Source organism: Mus musculus, chromosome 14, assembly GCF_000001635.26.
Source record: "Mus musculus strain C57BL/6J chromosome 14, GRCm38.p6 C57BL/6J".
Classification (NCBI taxonomy): domain Eukaryota; kingdom Metazoa; phylum Chordata; class Mammalia; order Rodentia; family Muridae; genus Mus; species Mus musculus.
The window spans coordinates 58,124,622-58,148,151 of record NC_000080.6 but is presented as its reverse complement, the minus strand read 5'-3'; positions in this window follow the sequence as shown (position 1 = coordinate 58,148,151).

Sequence of the window (23,530 nt, the reverse complement as noted above, 5' to 3'; positions counted from 1 at the left end):
AAAAAAAAAAAATGATGAGAAAGGAATTAGCTGACTGAAGGTGTGATTTGTACGCAGCGATGCCGAGATCTGGAGTGATGGGGAGCAAAGAGGAACCTTGTCTCTAGACGAGGGTGTTGAGCCAGCTGGTGTGTGAGAAGAACAAATGGCAGAGGCTACCTCCTCCATGTGGCTACTGCATGCCCCTGAGTGAATCCCCAACCTCTGTAAGAGTCAGCATCTCCAGCTGTAAAAAGACAATAATTCAAGCATTTCACAGGGAATCAGGAGGCGCTTCTCCCTGGCAAACAGGCTTCTCTCTTCTGTGCAGAGAGGGGAGCTTATAGCAAGGCCTGCCACAGGCTAGCCCAGGGGTTGGCTATGTCCCAGTGTCTTCATGCAGATGAACTCAGGTTTCTGGAAACATCAAAGCAGAGTTTCCACTTGACCTCTGCCAGCACAGCTCTACTGAAACGCCATTAAGACTTCCTTGCTTCAAAGGTTAGTGGCCTTTAGCCAAGATTTCTTTCCCTCCTTTTTGCAGCAACTTCCCACTTGCTGCTTTCCATACTAGAACCCTTTGTTTTTTATTTTCTGCTTATTCACTTGCTTCTATGGTACAACCCTGCTATAGATCTTCCCAGCCTCTCTGATGCTTTTCCTCCAAGTCTACATCATATATACAGTGTGCAGTTCTGAGGGAGAGCTGTGTCACCTGCCAACATTCCTACATCTCTTCTTCTCTTCCTTAAATTATCTCCCCAACCCCACTAAAGAGTCTCATTCATTTCCTTGTCTTCAATTCTCCATTCTTGAACCAATGGTTCCCAAGTCCATATCTAAGGTCCTAATGCCATTTCCGATCCTAAAATGGGAGACAGGCAATGCCATAGCTAGACTGGGCTGAACCAGGGAGAAGTAGTGGGGACATTGCTCGCAACTCCACACTGGTATTATCCATATAAGATTGAGTCCAATGATTCCTACATTTCATATTTCACAAAAGAACTGAAAGTGCAGATTTCTGACAATCCTTTACACAGTTTCTTTCTCATCTGGGCCTGACAGAGAGGCTCTCCACACACATCAAAACAACCCTGTCTTGGTGAGGTGATGACCTAAGAATATACACTTTCAATATTCATAAGCTAAAGTGTTGAGTGGCCTTTGAGATGTGGGCTCTTTGGATGCCCACTAGAATTTGGAAATTTGTCATGATGTGGCCAAGGCTAAACAAAGCCCTGTGAGCCAAAAGATGAAGAAATGGCTATCATCCTGAACCCAAGCAGGGTCGTATAGAGAATGTAATTGAGATGAAGTTTCGTTCAGCAAACAAGCTCTGTATTGGCTTATCTATGTACCCATTGCCACTGAAAGCACTCGTCGGTGCAAATGAGAGCTCTTGATTATTGTGATAATTTCACTTCTGCTACTGTAATTAAAATATCCTGACAAAAGCAACTTAAAGGAGAAAGGGTTTATTTGTGCTTACCCCTAGAGCAGTGGTGCTCAGCCTTCTTAATGCTTCATTGCTTTAATACTATTCCTCAGGTTGAGCTGAGGCCCAACCGTAAGATTACTTTTCACTGCTACTTCATAACTGTCATTTTTTTCTACTGTTATGAATCATAATGTAAATATCTGGTATGCAGGATATCTGAGATGCAACCCTGTGGAAGGGTCCTATGACACCCCCTGAAAGGGGTCATGATCCACAGGTTGAGAACCTCTGTTCTGGGGAGGCATCACACCATCATGGTGGGGAAGGTGTGGTAGCAAGAGCATGAAGCGGTTGTCACCTTGCCTTGGCAGTACAGAAGCAGAGACAGAACAAAAAGTGGGTGGGGCAATATGCCCTGAAAGTCTTCCCTAGCTTTCTCCATCCAGGCTCCTCCTTCCAAAGGTTCCAGAACCTTCCCAAACAGCACCACCAGCTGGGGACTAAGCTGAGCCTCTTGGAAACATTTCACATTCAACCCACAGCTGTCAAAGATATAAAACCTATAGAGTATGAATATTTTAATCAGACATTGTCCAAGTCAACCCCATGCTAAAGATACCTAATAGCCAAATGTGGCCCATGGGCAACTAACTAGCTTTTCTTTCTGGATTCACAACTTTAACTACCACTGTATAATTTATAAAAGTCTTTCTGGAGCTTCAAAGCTGATATCTTCAAGCCCAGCTTAATCTTTACTCAAAAAGCTCTTTGTAATGGTGTCTGTTATTAAATATGACCAGTCGTATTCACCACGCACCTGGGTGTAAAAACCCTGCATTCTTTCTGGGTTTGCTCTCAACCTAACAGCTCTGCTACATGCCATTGCAATGTGTCCTGACTCTAGAGCCCCTGTTCTGCCTCCTCTAAGCTGTTAGTTTCCACCTCTTTGCTACAGTAGTCCTGTGCTATCCCAATCTCTTTCTCCCAATGGTAATCCCATTACGGACCAATTAATCTTCTGAAAAAATATTTCTTTCCTCATAATTCCCTTACTCAGAATCTTCAAAGCTTTCTATAAGTCCAAAAGTTTAGTGTATCTCCTTCTGAAACTGGCATCTAAGGTCATTGAAATCGGATATGGGCTTTGCCCACTATTCCCAAGCATATTCTATATACTCTTTCCTTCTGTGGTAATAGAATCTCCAATAATTTGCTGAAAACATGGACATTTAAAGACAAAGTTCATTTCCTGTGTCTCTTGAAGCTAAGTATGCCTGGGTGATTACCTTCTACTCAGTCCAGTTGATTGTGAGAAGTTCCACAAATCTTCCCTGAGAGGCATGTCATATACGCCCTTTATTTCCTCTATTTTTGTCCATTTTTCCCCCTGTTGGAATGTTTTTTGAGAGAGATATAATATACAGTGTAGCTTAGGTTTGCCTCAAACTTGCAGAAAATTACACTCCCCACCTTTGCTGTCCAAGTGCTGGGATTATAAGCATGAGTCACTGTGCTCTGTCATTTTTGTCCCTTCTCCACCTTAACGACTAGACTGCAGCTGCATTGGTCAGGGTTCTCCAGAAGGAACAGAAACAAAGAATTCATATATAGATAGACATAGCTTATTATGAGAACTGGCTCATATAATTATGGAAGTCAAAAAAGTCCCACAACATGCTCTCTGCAAGCTGGAGACCAGAAAATTTGTTGATGTAATTTGGTTCAAGTCCGAAAGGCTGAAAAAACAAGAAAGCCAATGGTATGAATCCCACCTCAAGGCCATAACTTGGAGTGGAAAGTCCAGGAAATCATGTAAAGATTCAAAGTCTTGATTCAAAACGAGGAAGGGAATTCTTCCTCGCTCTGCCTCTTCATTCTGTCCAGACCCTCAACAGACTGGATGATAAGTACACACTTTCCTGAGACTAGGTTTGTATCAGTCCACTGATCAAATCCTAATCGCATTCAGAGGCCCTCACAGACCCACCTAGAAATAGTTTTATCAGCTCTTCAGAATCTCTTGGTGCAGTCAAGTTGATGGTTAAAATTCAACATCGTGATGGAGCTTTACAGTCTTGGACCATCAACTGAAGGCCTGCCCTGGAATAACAAAGTTGGAGGAACCTGGATCCCAGACAATTCCCTTCCAGCCCTTGGCCTATCAGGCTTGGCAAATTTCTATCTTAAGTCCTAGTTGCTTTGAGTTTTCTACCACTTAGCTAAATCTTAACCACATTAATCAACCCCATAGAATATATCTGTTTCCAGATTCTAACCATGTCTTATCCATTTATCCATTACTCAAGCCACATGTTGTCCTCCAAGCTCGCTCTGCTTCTCTCTCTCTCTCTCTCTGTGTATGTGTGTGTGTCTGTCTGTCTCTCTCTCTCTCTCTCTCTCTCTCTCTCTCTCTCTCTGTTCTCATACTAAATCTGGGTATATTCTCACACTGAAATCATATTCCTCTCTTCCAAGACCTATGGTGTAAAATTCTACATTCCAGTTTTAGGAAATCTTCCTCTATCCCCATAAATAGTATAGAAGATCACTGCTCTCCCTACCTCCTACCCTTCCCTCTCTCTCTCTCTCCTTCCTTTCTCTCCTCCCCAAGCATATTGTCTGTTCCCACAGATACTTGTATGATCTCTATCAACACAGGTTCATATGCACATACAGCATCCTATGTCTCCACATCACCAACGTTGTGCTTCTCAAGCACTATGGTTATATATGATGGCATTTGCTTAATTGAAGTGAGAAAAATCACCTGTAGAAAATAAAGTGGCTGAGGCTTGTACACAGAAGATGTCCCTTTGGGTCTTGGGATAGGTTGGAGACACTGTGTGTAGGATTCAAGTAGATCTGTGGGCTAGGGTTTGATGCACTAGCTCCCTCCTCCCTGTCATTGCTTCAAGCCATGTCATTCTCAGGTCCTAGGAATCAAGCAGCCATCAACCCTCTACAACTTGCCCATGGCTTTCCCCTGCCTCACTTTTGCCCATGCTACCCCTAACAAGAACAGCCTTGGCATTACCCACTTGGCCGATGGGCTTGTTTGGCTGTGTATTCATCATTCACACATCTCACAACTCTTGACATGGATATACCTCTGCTGTACTCTAAAATCCATGCCTCTTTCCAGCTTATTCTTTTGAAATCTTATCTGAATGGCATGAAAAGTATCTTGGCTAAGAGTCCAGGATTGCGTGCTATATGGACCTGTTGAGTGCAAGCCATGCTCTGAGATTATCCAAGGGCTGGTCTTGGTACCCAAGAGCTGCTTACCTGAAAACCTCCATTACTTCTCCTTATCTATGACCTCTGGGATGGCATCTGAATAGAAATGGTAGTGAAAGGCACTGAGAGAGAAGATGGACCATATCCGGGCCCCAGACTACTCAGATTGAGCCTGCCAGATTATCACTTCTGAGTGTCTGCCCAAGTGACATATGTTCCCCTAGACCCTGTGCCTCTTAAGCAGTTTGGGCTGGATGTCTACTCCATCTCTGTACACAGAGGTTTCTCACATGACCTCTGGCTCCCCACTGCACATCTAGAACATTCTAAACCCAGGTCAGTGCTGAGGGTGACAATGGACATGCAGGAAGGAAGGAGGATTATGCAGCCTCCTGGCTGAAGAAAAAGGGATCTAGAAGCCTCTGATCTCAGCCACTGACCCCACTGTCACCACAGACACAGAGAGCATTCTTCCACACACCCTCAAAAAGCAAACTCAGACAAAGACCTTGGCTTGAACCTTGGGCTTATTTTTCTATCTTTCTTTTTTTTTAATGCTACCTTTTTAAAACAAAGTATTATTCAATATTATTTCTTGGTTTTGATGTAGGTAAAATGTGACTGTTTAAGCATCCTTCTAATGCTTAGGTCTGGGCTCAGCAAACCTTTTTCACAAAGGTCTAGATAGTAAGTACACTTCAGCTTTGCAGGCCATTCAGTCTCTGCCGTCCTGCCCCACAGCAAAAGCAGCAGTGAGAAAGGAAAAAGTAAGCTAATGAGCATGGCTATGTTCTAATAAAACTTTATTTGCAAAAACACATAACCACAGATTCAGCCCATCAGCTAGATTTTGACAACCCCTGAATCAACCCAGACATGAAGAGAATCCTAGGAAGCATCCAGAAAGAACAAACTGAGGGCATCTATGACATCGCTCTTCCAGCCAGGCACTTGTTTTTATTCCAACCTTCCAGTTCCAGATGCTAGAACCATAGGAACATCTGCTCACACCTGAGGCTCATAGTGAACATAAATTTTGGTTCCCAATCAGCAAAATTCTACCTGTCAGACCAAGAACTAGACCATTTCAACCTCATCTATTTCCATGCTGACCCTAGGATTCATCTCCACCTGCCATGACCCAAGGAGAGTTATGTCCACACTGAGGATTTATGGAACAAAATAACACAGCCACACAAGTCTGCCTCTGGTGTCACAGAGAATGTCATAGAGGAGGTAACATAAGAACAGGGTATTTGTCAAGCAAAGGAAAAACATAGCTGTATTCTTTAGTTTTTCTCCTCACTGTGGCCAATATGACAAGAAGCAACTTCAGGAAGGAAGGTCTTATAAAAGGCTTACATGGTGTCACAATTCAGGAGAGCCAAGAGCATGGGGGAAGGCTTGGTGCTGGGCTCAGTTCTTCTCCACAATGGTGAGAGGCTGCCTATTCACACCTTGTTGAATGAACAGACAGACAGGATGCTGGAGCTCACCTGACACTCTCATCTCTCCCTTTTCAGTTAGTTGGGACTCAACCTTGTGGGAGTGTGCCACCCATTTTTAAGGGTAGGGCTTATCTTCTTAGTTAATCCCCCCTGGGAAAGTTTTTATAGACTTACCCAAAGTAGTGTCTCCACAATGCCCTGAGTACTTTTCATACTAATCACAATAACAGTAGAAATTAATCATCACAATAATACATACCAGGGAGCATAAAGGAATGACCAAAGAAAAATGATGCAATTAGATATTAATTTTATAAAGTTATATAACTTTATTGTGAAAAGCTAGAAGAAGGCAGGGCCTGGCAAGGACACAAAACATGGGGAAGTTACGAGAGCCAGGGCAGGTGAGAAAAACAACTCTGGGACATGCAGAGGCAGCTGAGTAAGCAGCTCTTCCGATGCACAAGCAGCTTCTACTGTAATATTAAAAGAGCTCAGTGGCCACTCAGATGGGGCAGTAGTGGAGAGGGTAGGAGTTGGTTAGGGTTGGGGATCGATTAGCCACAGACTTAGGTTCTTATTCAAGTCAGCATTGGAGAACGCTGTGGCCCAAACTGAGGTTGTCCATACTTTATTTCCTGTTTTAAAACTCATTCAAAGATTCTCAAAATCAGTTATAATCCATCAACTAAAAAACGTACTAATTTCCATATTTAAATTGTTTAGGTTTTTTTATTTTATATTTTTATGTGTATGAGTGTTTTGCCTGCATGTAGAAATGTACACTGTCTGCCACTATCTGCATGCTTGATGCCTGTAGAAGTCAAGGGCGGCGGGGGGTGGGGGGGGTGAGGGTGGGTATCAAATCTCACAGAACTGGAGTTATAGATGGTTGTGAATTACCAAGTGAGCACTGGAAAATGGATGCAGGTCCTCTTCAAAAGCAGAAAGTATTCTTAACTGCTGAGCCATCTCTCCAGCCCCTATTTTCCACATTTCCACTCTAAATGAGCAAGTATCCTGCAAACATTTCTGTATGTCTTAGCTAACTAGCTGGATGTTTCATCTACATTTCATTCCATAGCACAGTAAATTATCTCCCAATAACTGGCATCCTGGATTTTTATGGAATATGATAGTGTGCTGAAAATCCAGTAGAAAACTGAATAATTCCTGTTTGACCTGGTCCACGGGTCAGTCAATAGAGTCTACAAGGGAGAAAGTGGGGATGGAGGGGCAAGAGACTCAAAGAATGGAGACAAGATAGTCTGTCTAATCAAGTCTCATTTATTGAAAGGCAACTATGGGCATATAAGCACAAGCTGGGGAGTGCAGCTGGAGACACTTAAGCACAAGTCCAGGATGTGTTTGAGAAAAACAGGTTGTTATCAGCGTATGTTCAACTTTAGTGGGCTGCTTGCAAAAACATCATGCTAGGAAAACAAGTCTCTGGTCAGGGTGGGAAAGTACCAACCTGTAAGTAAATAGCCTGAGATGGCTGCAGAGATGATAGCCACTTTCTGCTAAGAGTCGGCTCCCAACACCTGTTCCTCTTGAGCTCTCTAAACCACTGTTCATGGTTTGCTAGTCACTTAACAAAACTTTGAAAGGCTTAAGGAAGCTTAAAAAGACTCTTAAATGTTTTCATGAAGAAAAGATAACAAGCCACTCTTAGAGGCTCAACACAACATGGTTTCTGTAAAGACCAAGGAATATTGGGTAATTAACTTGATGGTGGTCAGGAAGCAGCATGTAAGAACACATCCAAATTAAAGAATAAAGTAATTGTGCACACATGTAAAATACCATCACCTGAAAATCTAAGACAGAAAAATCACAAATATCAGAGCAGCCTGGACTATATAGTGAACCCCAGCCTGGCTGGGACCATGTAGCCAGATTCTGTCTTGAAAAGGAAATTGAAGTAGTTTCTGCGACAAATGAGGGTGCAATTCTTAGAAAGAAAAGGTAACAAACATAGCCAGAAGCATGATTGCTAGACCTAGGGAATTTAGTTGGGACATTTAGCAAGCAGGTGAATTCAATGAACAAATTAACTATTTTTAAAACAACTTGTGACTCATTCACAGCCTTGAGTTCATTCAAATGGGTCTTTTGTTATTGTTCAAACTGGACCATGTGAGTATCTAATAAACAGAATGTCATGTGAGCCTATTAATTGCCTAAGTCTGGGAAAGGGCTAAAATCCTTAAAGGCACCTAAGGATAAGAAGTTAAGGTGAAAGGCGCCTTGTTTTCCTGTCTCCTGGTCATACACCTAGAGGAATGTAATAAATTCCTGATAGGAACCTTCCATGGCTTAGACAGGTGTCCCCTGCCATGTGACAGGTATTGCCTAGAGGCCCATGTGCTGAGTCTTAGCAGACCTAGTGAGAGTAAGTATGGTTGCTGGTTGTGTCTCCTTGAGGGAACTTTAGGGCACAGTTCTTCTGTCTCTTTGATTCCTGGCTACCTTAGGTAAGCAACTTTGCTCCACCAAGACCTCTTGCTATAGTGTCTTGCCTCTCCACAAAAAAATGGTAGGACAATTCACCATGGCCTGAACCCCTGAAACCTCACCCAAAATCAGTCTTTCCCTCCTATAAGCTGATCACCTCAGATATTTTGTCACAGCAACAGAAAGATGGCTGACATAGAATCTCTTACTTCAGCCTTATCTCTGCCAAACTGATTCACCCCCACACCATACCAATTCTTCTCACATGGCTATTTTGCATTGTTTCTTACATGGTTGTTATAGTCCAAGATCCCTAATTGCTCTCTTCTAAACTCCCAGTGCTTTTGGCAAAACATTACTTCCTCACTTGGAAGATCTTTGATCTGAGATTAAGATAGATGGAAGGATAGATAGACTGACGGCTGGATGATGTGTGGGTGGATGGATGGATGGATGGGTGGATAGATGAATGGATGGGTGAATGGATGGCTAGATGGATGGGTAGATGGGTGAGGAATGGATGGATAAATGGGTGGGTGGATAGGTGGATGGATGGGTGGATAGATGGATATATAGATGGGTGGGTGGGTGGATGGATGGATGAATAGACTGATGGCTGGGTGATGGGTAGGTAGATGGATGAATGGGTAGATGGGTGGATGGATGGGTGCATGGATGGATGTGTGGATGGATGGATAGATAGGTGGATAGAAGGGTGGAGATGGATGGGTAGATGGGTGGATAGATGGGTGGGTGGATGGATGAATAGATGGATGGATGGGTGGATAGGTGGATGGATGGACAGATTAGATATATAGCGATCCTTCATTCTCACCATTCCCCTTCTTTGAATCTACTAATAGAAGCTTACCTCAGCCCAAGCTCATCAAGGTCATTCCACTGCCTCTTCTTCCCCCACTGTCAGCCATAGGCCTGTCACACCCTACTACACTCAGAGTCCCCTGCAATGGAAACTTTTATGACCCCCTACTCCCACCCTGGGCACTGTATACATTCAGTATATGTGATCAAGTTCAACATAGCCAGATCCTTTGGCAGAACTAGACAAGAGTGGACTCCTAACCCAGGCCAGCAGTCACCAGGCTGGCCAGCTTCTGATAAGTTACTGGGCTCAAATGCTCTGCTTGAGTAAAAACAGCACAATAAAACCGGACCAATGAGGTCTTCTGTCTTAAACATCTGTGCAGAACACATAGAAAGGGGTATTGAAAAGTGAAGGGATCAAAACACCCGGAAAGTGTCACATTGCCTCAAAAGGCCCCTGGCTCCTGCTGCTGCCAGACCAGAGATTACCCTGACACTAGAGCCCTTTTGCTCCAGTGTCTCCTTCAGTTTGCTTCCTTATACAACCCATGACCACCTGCCCAGGCATGGCAGCACTCACAGCAAACCAACAAGCAAAAAAATCTCTACAGGTCAACCTGATGGAGATATTTTCTCCACGAAGTTCCCTCTTCTCAGATGACCCTGGCTCCTGTCAAGTCCACAGAATCAAACCAACCAGACCATGGGAACTTGGAAATGTGTAGATTCCTTAGAAATGTAGGAAATCTAACTACACATGCATACTCAAGAGTACACACACACACACACACACAAACACACACACACACAAACTGACCTTCATCAAGTCCTGGTTCACAATGTCTGCGGAGTTCCAGCTCAGTGTGTTGTGTTTTATAAAGGTTGCTGGGTTTGTCCACACTTTTGCTTCCCAGCAGATCATAATAAGCAGAACTGTGGCTCGTGTTTCTTTTTACCTTTTATATCTCTATGACCTTGGATCAGTATTTAACCTCCCTAAGCATCAGCATTCTCATTTTCAACACCAGTTAAGAACTTCACCTACTTTTATAACCGTGGGCTTTTCCACCCATGCACTGGTTCCTGAAATACTCTGAGGCTGAATTATTTATGAATAAACGACTAGACCTGGCGCTTTGGCTGGTTCACACTACCTTGTAATGGCTGGTTCATACTACCTTGTAACTTAGTGAACCCATTTCTTCTATTCTCAGTCCTGCCACATGACTAGTTACCTCTCCTCAGGTTCATGCTACCATCTCCTTCACTGTTGGAGAGGGAAATCCCTTCCTGTGCCTCACTCTACCCCAGAATTCCTCTCCCTGCTGAAACTCCCACCTCCAATTTCCTGCCCCAACTAATAGGTCATCAGCTTTTATTGACAGGTGATGCTTACATGCAGTACACGAAAGATTCCCGCCACATACTTTTTAGGATAATTGTGAAGAATAGATAATAGTGAGTCTGCAACATTTTCAACATAGAACCTGATGCACAATGAGTGCCTGGGAAGTCCTTCTGCTGCTGATGGTGATGGTGGCAAAGGTGGTAACGGTGGTAGAGAAGGTGATGGTGACAGCATCAATAGTAATGATAATGGTAGAGACAGTGTGATGGTAGCTGACATATAGTCTTCTCAGTACATAGCCAATAACTTGAGAATGTTTTCTGATACATGAGTTGTTTAGCAGACTAGTTAATATAAGAATTGCAAAGGAAAGTAAGAGGCAGATATACATTTAAGTAAAAACTCAAACCTGAGGTCAGTGAGGTGGCTCAGTGGGTACATTCCTACCAAGCCTGCTGACCTGAGTTTAATCCAAGGGACCCACATGCTGAAAGAAGAGAATGATTTCTACAAGTTGTTCTCTGATCTCCATACATGTGCCATGACATGTGCACTTATACACATACTTACATACATACATACATACATACATACATGTTTTTTTAAGTTTAAGCAACTAGGAAAGTATTTCATCAGTAGAGAGCACTTAAGGTTTTTCAAAGGACCTGGGTTCAGTTTCCAACATCCACATCAGGCAGCTAACAGACACCTGCCGCTCCATGTCCAGGAGATCTAACAGGTTTCTCTGTAGGTACCTACACACATGTTGTATGCATAAACTCATGAGGGACACACAGCTACACACACATTAGAAATAAATAAATAATCCAAAAATTTTAATTGAATTTTTAGATCATCTCCTTAAATATTAAGCACTGTGGGAGAGTATACTCATTTACATATTATAAGAACTCCCTGGCAGAAACTCTCATTTAAGGATAAAAATTAGAATCAAATAGATCAAAAGACTTGCATAATTTACAAAACTAAGAGGTGCCCAAACCTGGGTTTGGGCCCTGTACAATTTCAATGGCATCTTTTGCATTTCGTCATGCTACTACACAAAATAATCGACAAAGTATCCCTGAGCAGAAGGCAAGGAGACCCAGCAGTGTTGGTTCAGTACAGCGATGGTTTCAAAGCACTAACATCAATTCTCAGAAGAGGCCCTGTCTACACAAAGTAGTCTACCATTTGAATCTCCCATTGAACTGCATTCCCTGTGGATATTTGATCAAGGCTGACATATGAACATCAAGGGTAACTATTTGAATTACTCTATCTAAACATTGATTTTTAAAGAGGATGCAAGCAGCAAGGTGTCACAGAGTGATTTGGCTGCCAGAGTTGACGAGCATCCATCAGGTGGAGGCTCATTACCAGGAAACTTGACCTTTCAACTCCTCAGGTGTTTGCATGCTGTCTCTGGCTGGCCAAGCTTCTTGTTCTTTTTTTTTTTTTTTTTTTTTTTTTTTAGATATTTTCTTTATATACATTTCAAATGCTAACCCGAAAGTTCCCTATACCCTCCCCCCGCCCTGCTCCCCTACCCACCAACTCCCACTTCTTGGCCCTGGCATTCCCCTGTACTGGGACAAATAAAGTTTGCAATACCAAGGGGCCTCTCTTCCCAGTGATGGCCGACTAGGCCATCTTCTGCTACATATGCAGCTAGAGACAGGAGCTCTGGGGAGTACTGGTTAGTTCATATTGTTGTTCCACCTATAGGGTTGCAGACCCCTTCAGCTCCTTGTGTGCTTTCTCTAGCTTCTCCATTGGGGGCCCTGTATTCCATCTTATAGATGACTGTGAGCATCCACTTCTGTATTTGCCAGGCACTGGCATAGCCTCATACGAGACAGCTATACCAGGGTCCCTTCAGCAAAATCTTGCTGGCATATGCAATAGTGTCTGGGTTTGGTGGCTGATTATGGGATGGATCCCCTGGTGGGGTAGTGTCTGGATAGTCCATCCTTTCGTCTTAGCTCCAAACTTTGTCTCTGTAACTCCTTTCATGGTTATTTTGTTCCCTATTCTAAGGAGGAATGAAATATCCACCCGTTGGTCTTCCCTCTTCTTGATTTTCTTGTGTTTTGCGAATTGTATCTTGGGTGTTCTATGTTTCTGGGCTAATATCCACTTATCAGTGAGTGCATATCTAATGACTTCTTTTGTGATTGGGTTACCTCACTAAGGGTGATATCCTCCAGATACATCCATTTGTCCAAGAATTTCACAAATTCATTGTTTTCAATAGCTGAGTAGTACTCCACTGTGTAAATGTACCACATCTTCTGTTCCATTCCTCTGTTGAGGGGCATCTGGGTTGATTCCAGCTTCTGCTATTATAAATATGGCTGCTATGAACATAGTGGAGCATCCAGTTTCCAATTTGTCCTCTTCCTCTTTCTTCTCCTCCTTTCCAGCCAGCCACTCATGGATAGAAACACCTTAAACTGTGAGCCAGAGCAAACCTTGCTTCTCTTTACATCAGTGGCCTGGGATATTTATTACAGTGAGGAAAAGCTGAATAACTGAATAGCTTCTTTCTGTTAGTATCTGTCCTTAAAGGTTTTTCCTTCCTCAGTTTTGATGCTAAAGGCTGACTCAAAAAAAAAAAAAAAAAATCAGGAAAGCTCACTGTAAAATGTGCTTTGCCCATCACTCTCTATGAAGCAAAACACTCAGGCTGTGAAAGAGCTGGCACCGTGACGGTGAGAAGAATGTGAGATACAAGTTAGTAGCTGATACGGAAGCAGCAGCTCGGCTAACGCAGTTCCGGGCTGTGGTCCCAAAGGCTTCACCAGCAAAGCACGGAGGTGGGGCGCCTTTAACAGCCTTTCTCAAACCTCACCTGGAAAATCACATTAAATTCTGGGCACCTCAATACGTAAAGATGTCGAAAGGCTGAAGGAAGTTCGGAGAAGAGTAATAAAAATGATGAGAGGCTGGGAAACTCAATTTACTAGAAAAGATTAAAGAGCTAACACTGCGCGGCACGTCTGGGGGCTGTCGAACGGTGTTTAAACGCTTAAAGCTTAAACGGTGTGCGGATAAACAGCCAAGAGGAGTTATTCCACACAGTCCATGGAGACACAATCAAGAGGGGACGATGGAGAGCAGGGAAGAGAAGGCGAAGTCATATCATTGGGCTTTTTATCTAGCATGCGAAGAGACTCAGAAACTAAGGATACCAAAAGTCGACGTTCTGACTCAGCAGGATGATCCCATTTTTCTAACCCACATGCATTTCTGTCTCGTCTCTACACATCTATCACCCCAACGTACAGAAGCCTTCCTGTTGATCCAAGTGTGGGGGATTGGAATGCATCCATCTTCTCGATGTTGACTCCAGCCCCAGTGTGATGCCCACACACAGCTATGGCCCTGTGAATGTAAGGTGAAAGAGTCACTGAATAAACGGACCACTTTCAAAGAAACAGAATGGAATTAGGTATCTACTGTAAGGATGGTATATCGTATTGAGTGTTATTTTTAAGATTTATTTTATTTTGAATTGTGTGAGGAGGGGGCTATGTGCATGTGAGTACAGTCTCTATGGAGATCTGAGGAGGGTATTAGATCCCCTGCAGCTGGAGTTACAGGTGCTTGTAAGCTACCAGACTCTGAGAATTGAACTCATGTCCTCTGAAAAAAGCAGCAAGCTCTTTTAACCACTAAGATACTCCCCTTGATTATATGTGTGTGTTGTATGTTGTGGTATGTGGCATATACATGTAGGCACTATGTGCTCATGTACATGAGTGCACATGTAGAAACCTGTCTCCACCCTACCAGTGAAGTTCGACCAAACATGGCTTTCTATGTGGCAGCTAAACATCTCGACTCAGGTCCTCACATTTGTGCTGTGGGTACTATATCCACTGAGCCATCTCTCCAGCCCTGTACTGATCATCTTAAAGCAACAAAGATCTGATAGAAACATTGGTATAGATTAGCTCATAGAATTGGAGGTTGGAAGGGCCACTACATGGGAGATGCTAGCCAGTTTATGACTGTATCTATACCTTACTACTCCCAGCTTACTGTACACTAATATTTCTATTATTTCCATTCCTCTATGAAATGTGCTCAACACTTAATGGATATGCATATATATATGTATATATATATATATATATATATATGGATATAGAGGGGGGGTCAGTTCAATGAAGCACTAGATGGCCTTTTCTTAAAAAGGAGTCATACTACCTGTGGCCACATGCATGATCCTGAAGGTCATAATGCTAAACAAAGTGACACAGAAAGACAAGTATGACATGGTCTCACTTATAAATGGAAGAAACATCAGAGAATGTTTGGGGACCCACTGGTACTTCAGGGGATACAGGAAGACAGACAATGCTGGCTGAAGAAGATACACAGGCTGTGACTGATGATAAGTCAGTCATATTAGAATTTTCTCTGCAAGGCCAGGGGACCAGAGCATTTCCAAAGACAGGCAAAGGCTGCTGACGCAGGCCTGTGACCCCAACTACTCTGGATGCCAAGGCAAGAAGGTCTTAAATTCAAGGTCTGTCTGAGCACCAGACTGAGTTCCAAGCCAGGTTGGGCAACTTAGTGAGATTCTGTCTCAAAAGAAAGAGAAAGAAGTGAGGTGGGGTACAAGCTGGGGACAGAGCACTTATGTAGCATGTAAGGCCCTGGCTCTATCCCCCAGTACCACAAAAAATAAATCAAATATAAATTATAAGTCCCTAAAGCCAAGTATCCAAAACAGGCCTGCTGAAGCTTAACCAAAGGTGCACAATTAGGAATTAAAAAAAAAAATCCAAAATGAGAAAAGCTGATTCCTAAGTCATTGTAAAGAAAACCAGACTGGATCTGAGCCTGAATCTAGAGCTTATGGGTAATTCAGATATGTCAATCTGGGGGGGGGGGCGAGTCGATTGCCTTTATCTACCCACTGTGATCAATTTTCTGTTACCTCAGACGCTGCGGGGGGGCACTACTTAAAATACAGAATACACAGTTCTACTAAAGTCTAGAACATTCCAAATACAAACGCAGCAGGCCCCCTGCAGTCTCTTGCTGCCCTGGTGGCTCCAGGAAGGATGAATGGGGGCCCAGTGCTAACAAGAAGGGGGCTCAGCAGTGTGGTGTGGCAGGGGTAAGAGAGAAAAAGACATAGTTCAAAAATTAATCTGGGGACAAATCAGTACAATACAGTGACGGGGGCAGGGGGGAGCTGGAGGGATGGGGTGACCCAGACTCCCTGGGTTTCTCTAGAAACCTGCCACCATCCAGCTGACACTCCCACAAGGTGAGCACCTTCAGAGACTGGCATTGATATATTGGTATAGCTCCAAGTGTCAACGCAACCTCTAGCTCAAGCTATCCGGTAGTGACTGTAAGTCACACAGCTCCCAGAAAGTGCTTGGCAAGGATAGCGATAATTAAAATTTTATAGGTGGATCTTCTGCAGAGGAAGAGGAGGGGATGGGAAAGAGGGGTAATTCAGAATGCCTTCCCACTGGGCAAGCAGAAACAAAAACAAAAACAAAAAAAGAAAAACCACTCAAGCTCTTCAACAAGTCCCTAGACAAAGTCTGGCACACACACCACAGAGGCAAGTGACAAAAGAAAGAGGCTCTTGACTCTGTTCTCGCTGGTTGCCATGCTGGCTGGCTTTTTGTCTACTTAACATAAGCTAAATTGCCTCCATCAGACTGACCCACAGGTAAGCCTGTGGGGTCATTTTTTCATTATTAATGAGTGATGAGGAAGGGCTAAGGCCAATGTGCATTGTCCCATCACAGGCAAATCCTGCTGTGTACATAAAAGAGCAAACTCAATAAGCAGCTTTTCTCTATAGCCTCGATTGCAGTCTGTGCCTCGAGCCCCTGCCTTGTCTTCCCGGATGGTGAACACCTATATGGCAATTAAACCTTTTCCTCCCCAAGTTGTCTTTGGTAGTGACGGTTTAGCACAGTAACAGAAAGGACACTAAGACCCATGGATACGTCTTCCTGTATGCCCTGTGCCGGTTGATCATCTGCAAAGCTGGGTACTTCCACCCAGCAGGATTGGAATAAGAAGGCCTCGCCTCCAGACCACTTGACACTCATTCCCATCTTCCCTTAATTCCAAGGAGACAAGTCAGAGGGGCAGCATGACAGCAACTGGAGCATCTCATTCCAGAAGGAAAGAGGACGCCACTGTTGGCTTTGGTTCTTTAAGTTGGAAAGTTTTTGGTTTTGTTTTAATTATTGTGATTACATGTTAACATGGACATCTCGGTTTGGTGAGAAGTCATGTGATCTGATCTGGCCCTTCATTAAGAGTAGGAAGACGTAGTGATGAAATCCTGCATCCGAATGCCCTTCCAGGCCTTGTGTTTCAGTACTTGGTGCTTTACTCTCTGAATAATCTCTAAAGTAATTGAAAAGGTCATTTCCGAAATGTAGACATGGCCACCAAGTCTCAAAAAGAAGGGAAGGCAGAAGAACAGAATGCCAGCAAAGAATCTCTAGCCAGCTCTAAGGAAACATTCAGTTTTATCAATGAAAATAGGTCATTGTTGTTGTTGTTGTTGTTGTTGTTGCTGTTGTTGCTGCTGCTGCTGCTGTTGCTGTTGCTGTTGCTGTTGTTGGGTTTGGTTTTGTTTACTGAAGACAGATTTCTTAGGCTGACTTGAAACTCCCTGTGTAGCTAAGGATAAACTTGAACCCCTGAGGTTCCTCCTTCCTCCAGATCTCTGGTACTGGCACTGCAGGTGCTCGCTCAGTATATACTGTGATAGAGATCAAACCAAGAACTTGGTACAAGCTCAGCATGAAAACTCCAACTGAGCTACAAAACAATCCCCTAAAGTCATTTTCTGTAAAGCAAAATTTTACTGCCCAGGGAGTCTGACCTACAACCCTGCTCAGGGTCTACATTTTGACTCTGCCTTTAGATTTTGTTACTCATTTAAAGTGGGCAAAATATGCTGGGATGTAATTCAGTAGTAAAGCACTTTCCTAGAATATGCAAGGTCCTAAATTTAATCCCCAACACCAGAAGCATATGAATAATAAAGTGAAAAGAACCTACTGATACTTGATAAAACACTGACCAAAACCAGCTTGGGAGAAAAGAGCTTGTTGGTTTACACTCTGCATCACAGTCTGTTATCAAGGGAAGCTGGGGCGGAAGCTCAAGGCAGGAACTAAAGCAGAGACTGAAAGAATGCTTGGCCCTCCCACATCAATCATTAGTAACAAAAAAAAAAAAAAAAAAACCAGCTTTGAAGACCTGCCTGCAGGACACTCGCACCCCATGGAGGCATTTGCTTGGCTGAGATTTGCTCTCCCAAGATGATCTGAGCTTGTGTCAAGTTGACAAAAACTCACCAGCACAAGTCCACATAAAGCTGCGAGGCTACATGTGATTATGTGTGGACTTGGACTTCATTAAGTGGTGTGATGGGAGGTCATGGGATCTAGGCTGCAGATCCTACTCTTCCTTCTCAAACAAGAAAAGGACTAAGATGGAATAAAAGGAACACAATAGTACAGTCTTAATATTTATAGGGCACATGTATTTACTCATTTATTTGTTTATATGAGAATGGTGTGTGTCTGTGTTTCTCTCTCTCTCTCTCTGTGTGTGTGTGTGTGTGTGTGTGTGTGTGTGTGTAAGAAAGCATTTGTGTATGTGAATGTGGGTGTGAGCAAACCACAGTACACATGTGGAGGTTGGCAGACAACCTTTGGTATTAGACTTTGTCTTCTACTTCGTTCAAAGATATCTCTGTCTCTCTCTGTCTGTCTCTGTCTGTCTCTCTCTCTCTCTCTCTCTCTCTCTCTCTCTCTCTCTCTCTCACACACACACACACACACACACACACATCTTTCTTCTGTGCCTCCCATCTTCCAGAAAGAGAACTAGGGATACAGACACTCATGTCTAGAGTCCAGTTTTTACATTGGTGCTGGGGATTTAATCTCAGGTCTTCCTACTTGTGCAGCAGGCATTTTTAACAACTTAGCCATTTTCCCTGCCCCTTTATTTATTTTTAATTGGCAAATAAATATTATACATATGCGCTATAAAACATGTTATTTTGAACTATGTATACACTGTAGAACAGTTAAATCAAGCTCCTTAACATATACATGGCCTTGGCTGTTCTGTGACAAGAACCCTTTACCTTCTCATCTGGAATTTTCAAGTATGCGATATATCAGCAACTACAGTCACCTTCTAGAGAGCTCTTGAACTCATTCTTCATTATAACTGAATTTTAGATCCTTCCACAACATCTTTTCCATCACTCTACCCTGAGCCCCTGACAATCACATTCTGCTCCCTATTTCAGAACTCACTATGTCTATATCACTGTTTATTTCTCTCTCTTCTGAGACCAGAGCAGCTGTGCTGGATGCTCTCCCACATGTGGGATTCCCTTAGATGCTCACTTAAGGATCCTCCTTCTACTATTTATATTGTCTTTGTAGTCCTTGTGACCCTGGGCTTAACTGCATGGGCGAAGAAGAGTCTCAAAGGCAGTCTGTGCTCCATGGCCTGGCTACCTAAGATGGATAAGGGAAAGGCTGTCCATTCATAGACAGCCTGTGGTCTTCCCTTGGGGAGCCCAGTGACAAATTTTAACAGGTGGGAGTGTCCTTGGGAGTCCTGAACTATCTACCTGAGCATACCTTCTCTGTATAGAGGAAGGGATAAGAAATAGGGATAGAGAATATTTAGAATTGTGACCAGAAGGAAGAGGAGGGCATGTTACTGGGACAAAACCAATGTAGATTGAATAGTTGGGCTTCCAAAGGAACTGTCTCTCGTTCCAGTGTAAATTAAACTAAATTGAGTCATTCCTCTTTTCTGAATTCTTTTTTTTTTCTATTAAAAGAACTGGTTATAGTACTGCAAGCCTTTAATCCCAACACTGGGCAGACAGAGCCAGCAAGATTTCTGTGAATTCAAGGCCAGCCATCCTGGTCAGCATAGCTGGTGACTCTGTTGTCATGACAGAGATGTTCCAGAGGAGGAAAAAAAAAAGTAAAGAAGACTAGGTCACTGCATCTCCTATCTGGAATGGGATGCAGGCTAACAATACTGTGTCCACCCTGAGAGAGGATGCAACTTACAAATGGCACCCTGTTTTCTATATTTGACTACCAGAGCAATCAGGAGTGGCACCCAGAAACCCATTTTGATCCAGGTAAATTGCTAGATGGGACTTTCCCTGTGCTTTCCCTGTGGAGGCAGCTTAGTGGGTAGCATGCCTCTGATATTGTGATACCTCATAAAAGAGAAAAGCTAGGGCCAGCTCTGGGAACCGAGGCCAAGCCAGATGTTGTATGAACACGCTAGTTTATTTTCTACAGAACAGAGGAAATCACACTCCTCCCTCTCAAGACACTTCGAGGACTCGGATGTCAGGTGTATAAGGATAACGACCATCTGATGTGTGGTAATGACAGGCCAGGTGCTCTTCAAACTGCAAAATCTTCATTCACCTGATCTGAAAAGCAACCCCTACAGAACTAAGGAAAGAAGATAGCAAGATAAGATATTGAGGGAGGTAATTTCATCCCCAGCCTCAAAATTAGAAGAAACAGAGGAGCTGAGATTCAAATCTAGGTAACCTGATTACACACCTGATGCTTTTTTTTTCTTTCTTTTTTTTTTTCTTTTCTTTTATTGGATATTTTCTTTATTTACATTTCAAATGTTAACCCCTTTCCTGGTTTCCCACCTGGAAACCCTCTTACCCATACCCCCTCCCCCTACATCTATGAGGGTGTTTCCCCCATCCACCCACCCACCTCCCAACCCTGGCATTCCCCTACACTGGGGCATTGAACCTTCACAGGACCAAGGGCCTCTCCTCCCATTGATGCCAGACAAGGCCATCCTCTGCTACATATGTGGCTGGAGCTATGTGTCGCTCCATGTGTACTCTTTGGTTGCTGTCAGGAGCATGATATAGCTGTCTCCTGAGAGGCTCTGCCAGAGCCTAACAGAGGCAGATGCTTGCAGCCAGCCATTGGACTGAGCACAGGGTCCTCAACATACCTGCTCTTTAAATGATGTGCTAAAGCACCTGGTAGAGAAAGGATGCTTAGCAAATGGGCATAGATGGCATTTTATTACAAGGACTATTCTTAAACGCTGGTACCCCATGGATCTTTCACCAGTCAGCATCTAAAAGGCAAATGGATATTCTCTACCCAGATTAACACCAACACAAATGATTCTTATCTTAATGGGCTCAGATATTTTTAAGTAGCTCCAACACATCTGTACAGGTAATTAATAAAGGCTGAGGTCTCCAGTTGCTATTAAGTACAACACTGCACACTGCATGGCACCAAACAACACAATCCATTCACCACCTTTCAAATAAGATCTATACTCCTAGTTGTAGAAGCAAACCTGAGGCTTTGATCGGACCTCCTCACTTTTGCACATAACTTGTTTGAAGAGTGTTTTGTACTTTAAATCATATCTTAACTACAAAGACCTCCAGTCCTGAAGTCACAGTCCCAGTCGCCGTGTCACCTATCCCTCGTCACCTACACAGCAAGTGTCTGAATTCTTGCATTTGCTTCAAATGCTTAATGCCTAAGTAACTGATTGAACGGTTTATAATTTGTTCCTACACTTGTTACATGGCCCTTAATATAGTTCCTTGAGTATGCTCAGAACCATGGGGTGTGGTTCCCGATTTAGCCTCCTGACTGTCACGTGTTTCTGAGATAAAAACAGCTAGCTGGGCATTTTGAAACGTAACTGCTGTCCTGAACTAAAAATATGGAACTATTACAAAGCACTTCAGAGAGATGCCCTACTTGGTGTTTCATGGGTGGTTTCTTTTCTCGTTTGATTTTTCTCCTGCTTCCACACATCCGTTAGCCCTTCCTGTACGCCAAGCCACTTTATCCCGTGAAAGCACCGTGTTAGTTTTCTTGTTGTCAGGACCAAATAGCAAACAAGAAGCAACTCCGTGGAGAAAGGGCTTACTTGGCTTCACCTTTTTAAAAGATACGGTACAGGGCTGGAGAGATGGCTCAGCGGTTAAGAGCACGGATTCCTCTTCCGGAGGTCCTGAGTTCAAATCCCAGCAACCACGTGGTGGCTCACAACCACCCGTAATGAGATCAGATGCCCACCTCTGGTGTGTCTGAAAGATACGGTACAGTGTGAATGGGAAGTCACGAAGCGTGAAGCTGGGTGAGATCCCACACCTACTCCCTTCTTAGTAGAACAGGAAGCAACCTTGGGGACAGGAAGTGAGGCCAGGCTGCAAAGCCCACCCCTACCGACTGACTTCCACCAGTGAGAATCCACCTCTGAGAGTTTCCACGGCTGTCCAAAATTATGGCGCGAGTGTTCAAACCCGAGCCAATGGGGCACGTTGACATTTAAACCATAATGTTAACAGTTTTCCAAAAGGAAGACTGGACTGGAATCTGGGAGAGAGACTGTTGAAAAAGCCTCTCCCTTGGCCCCACTCATCTTCATCTTCATGGCTCTCCGAGGTGCACATCTTAGTACTGGGTCCATTCCTCTGACTCCACCCTTCCACTTCTACTCACCAAACTTTAGGGAAATTCCTTGACAGAAAATATTAGGTTGCAGTTGTTAGAAAACTGACTCATTTCTATTGGATTCCCTGATATACTGGATCTTATAAGCACCCATTGTCTCATCCACCTGATGACTTCAGATAAGCGATTTTGGCCGGCTTCTGCTTTCTTTTTGTTTTAATCATTTTATATCATATTTTCTGATTTGTTTGCAGGGCAAGAGCTGGAGATCAATAAACTGCACATGGGTATGTAACTTGATGGACATGATATATTATTCGCCTGATAAATCAAGATTCAAACATATACATCAGCAGCCAGCTTCCCTCTCCCATTGGGTAGTCCTTTCTCATGTCTATTCTTCTTGCCCCGAGGAAACTACTGATCTTTTGAGAAGTCTGTATTGGCTTCCAAAACAGTGTCCACTTTTCTTTTAATCTGGCTTCTTTCTTGACCACAGTTGTCTAAACTTTAGACTCTAAAGCATCGTCTTTGTCCAGCAGTGTCACACTGTCCAAGTATACCAAGGTTCTTTATTTTTTTTCACATGAAGTATACCCTTGGTTCTTACATTTTCTGCCTATTACAAATAAAGCCACATCTTTGTATGTCATGGGCTTTGGATGACATTAGGTACATATGTAGAAGTGTGGCTAAATCAGTTGGGAGTCTTAAGACTCTGCCAGATGTTGACAGAGTTATATATTCTATATTCCCAACAGCTGTGTATCAGTGTCTTGTCCCTCACACTTCATACAGTCAAGGTTTTAAGTTGTAGCTGGTTTTCTGACTGTGGCTTAATTACATCCCCTAGTGAGACTGGGCACATTTTCAATGCCTCAGGACCCTTGAATGTTCTTTAGAGAAGCATCTGGTCAAACTTCCTTCCCAGGTGTGGTGGTTTAAATATGCTTAGCCCATGAAAAGTGGCACTATTAGGTGGTATAGTCTTGTTGGAGTAGGTGTGGCCTTGTTGGAGGAAGTGTCTGTAGGTGAGAGCCTAATTAATGCTCAGGCTCTGCCCAGGATGGAAGAGAGCCTCCTCCTGGCTGACTGGGGAAGAGACCTTACTCCTGGTTGCCTGCTAAAGATAGTTCTGGTCTGCTATCTTCAGATAGAGATGTAGAACTCTCAGCTTCTCCAGCACCATGTCTGCCTGGGTGCTGCAATGCTTCCTGCTATGATGATAATGGACTAAACTTCTAAAACCATAAACAAGTCCTAATTAAATATTTATCTT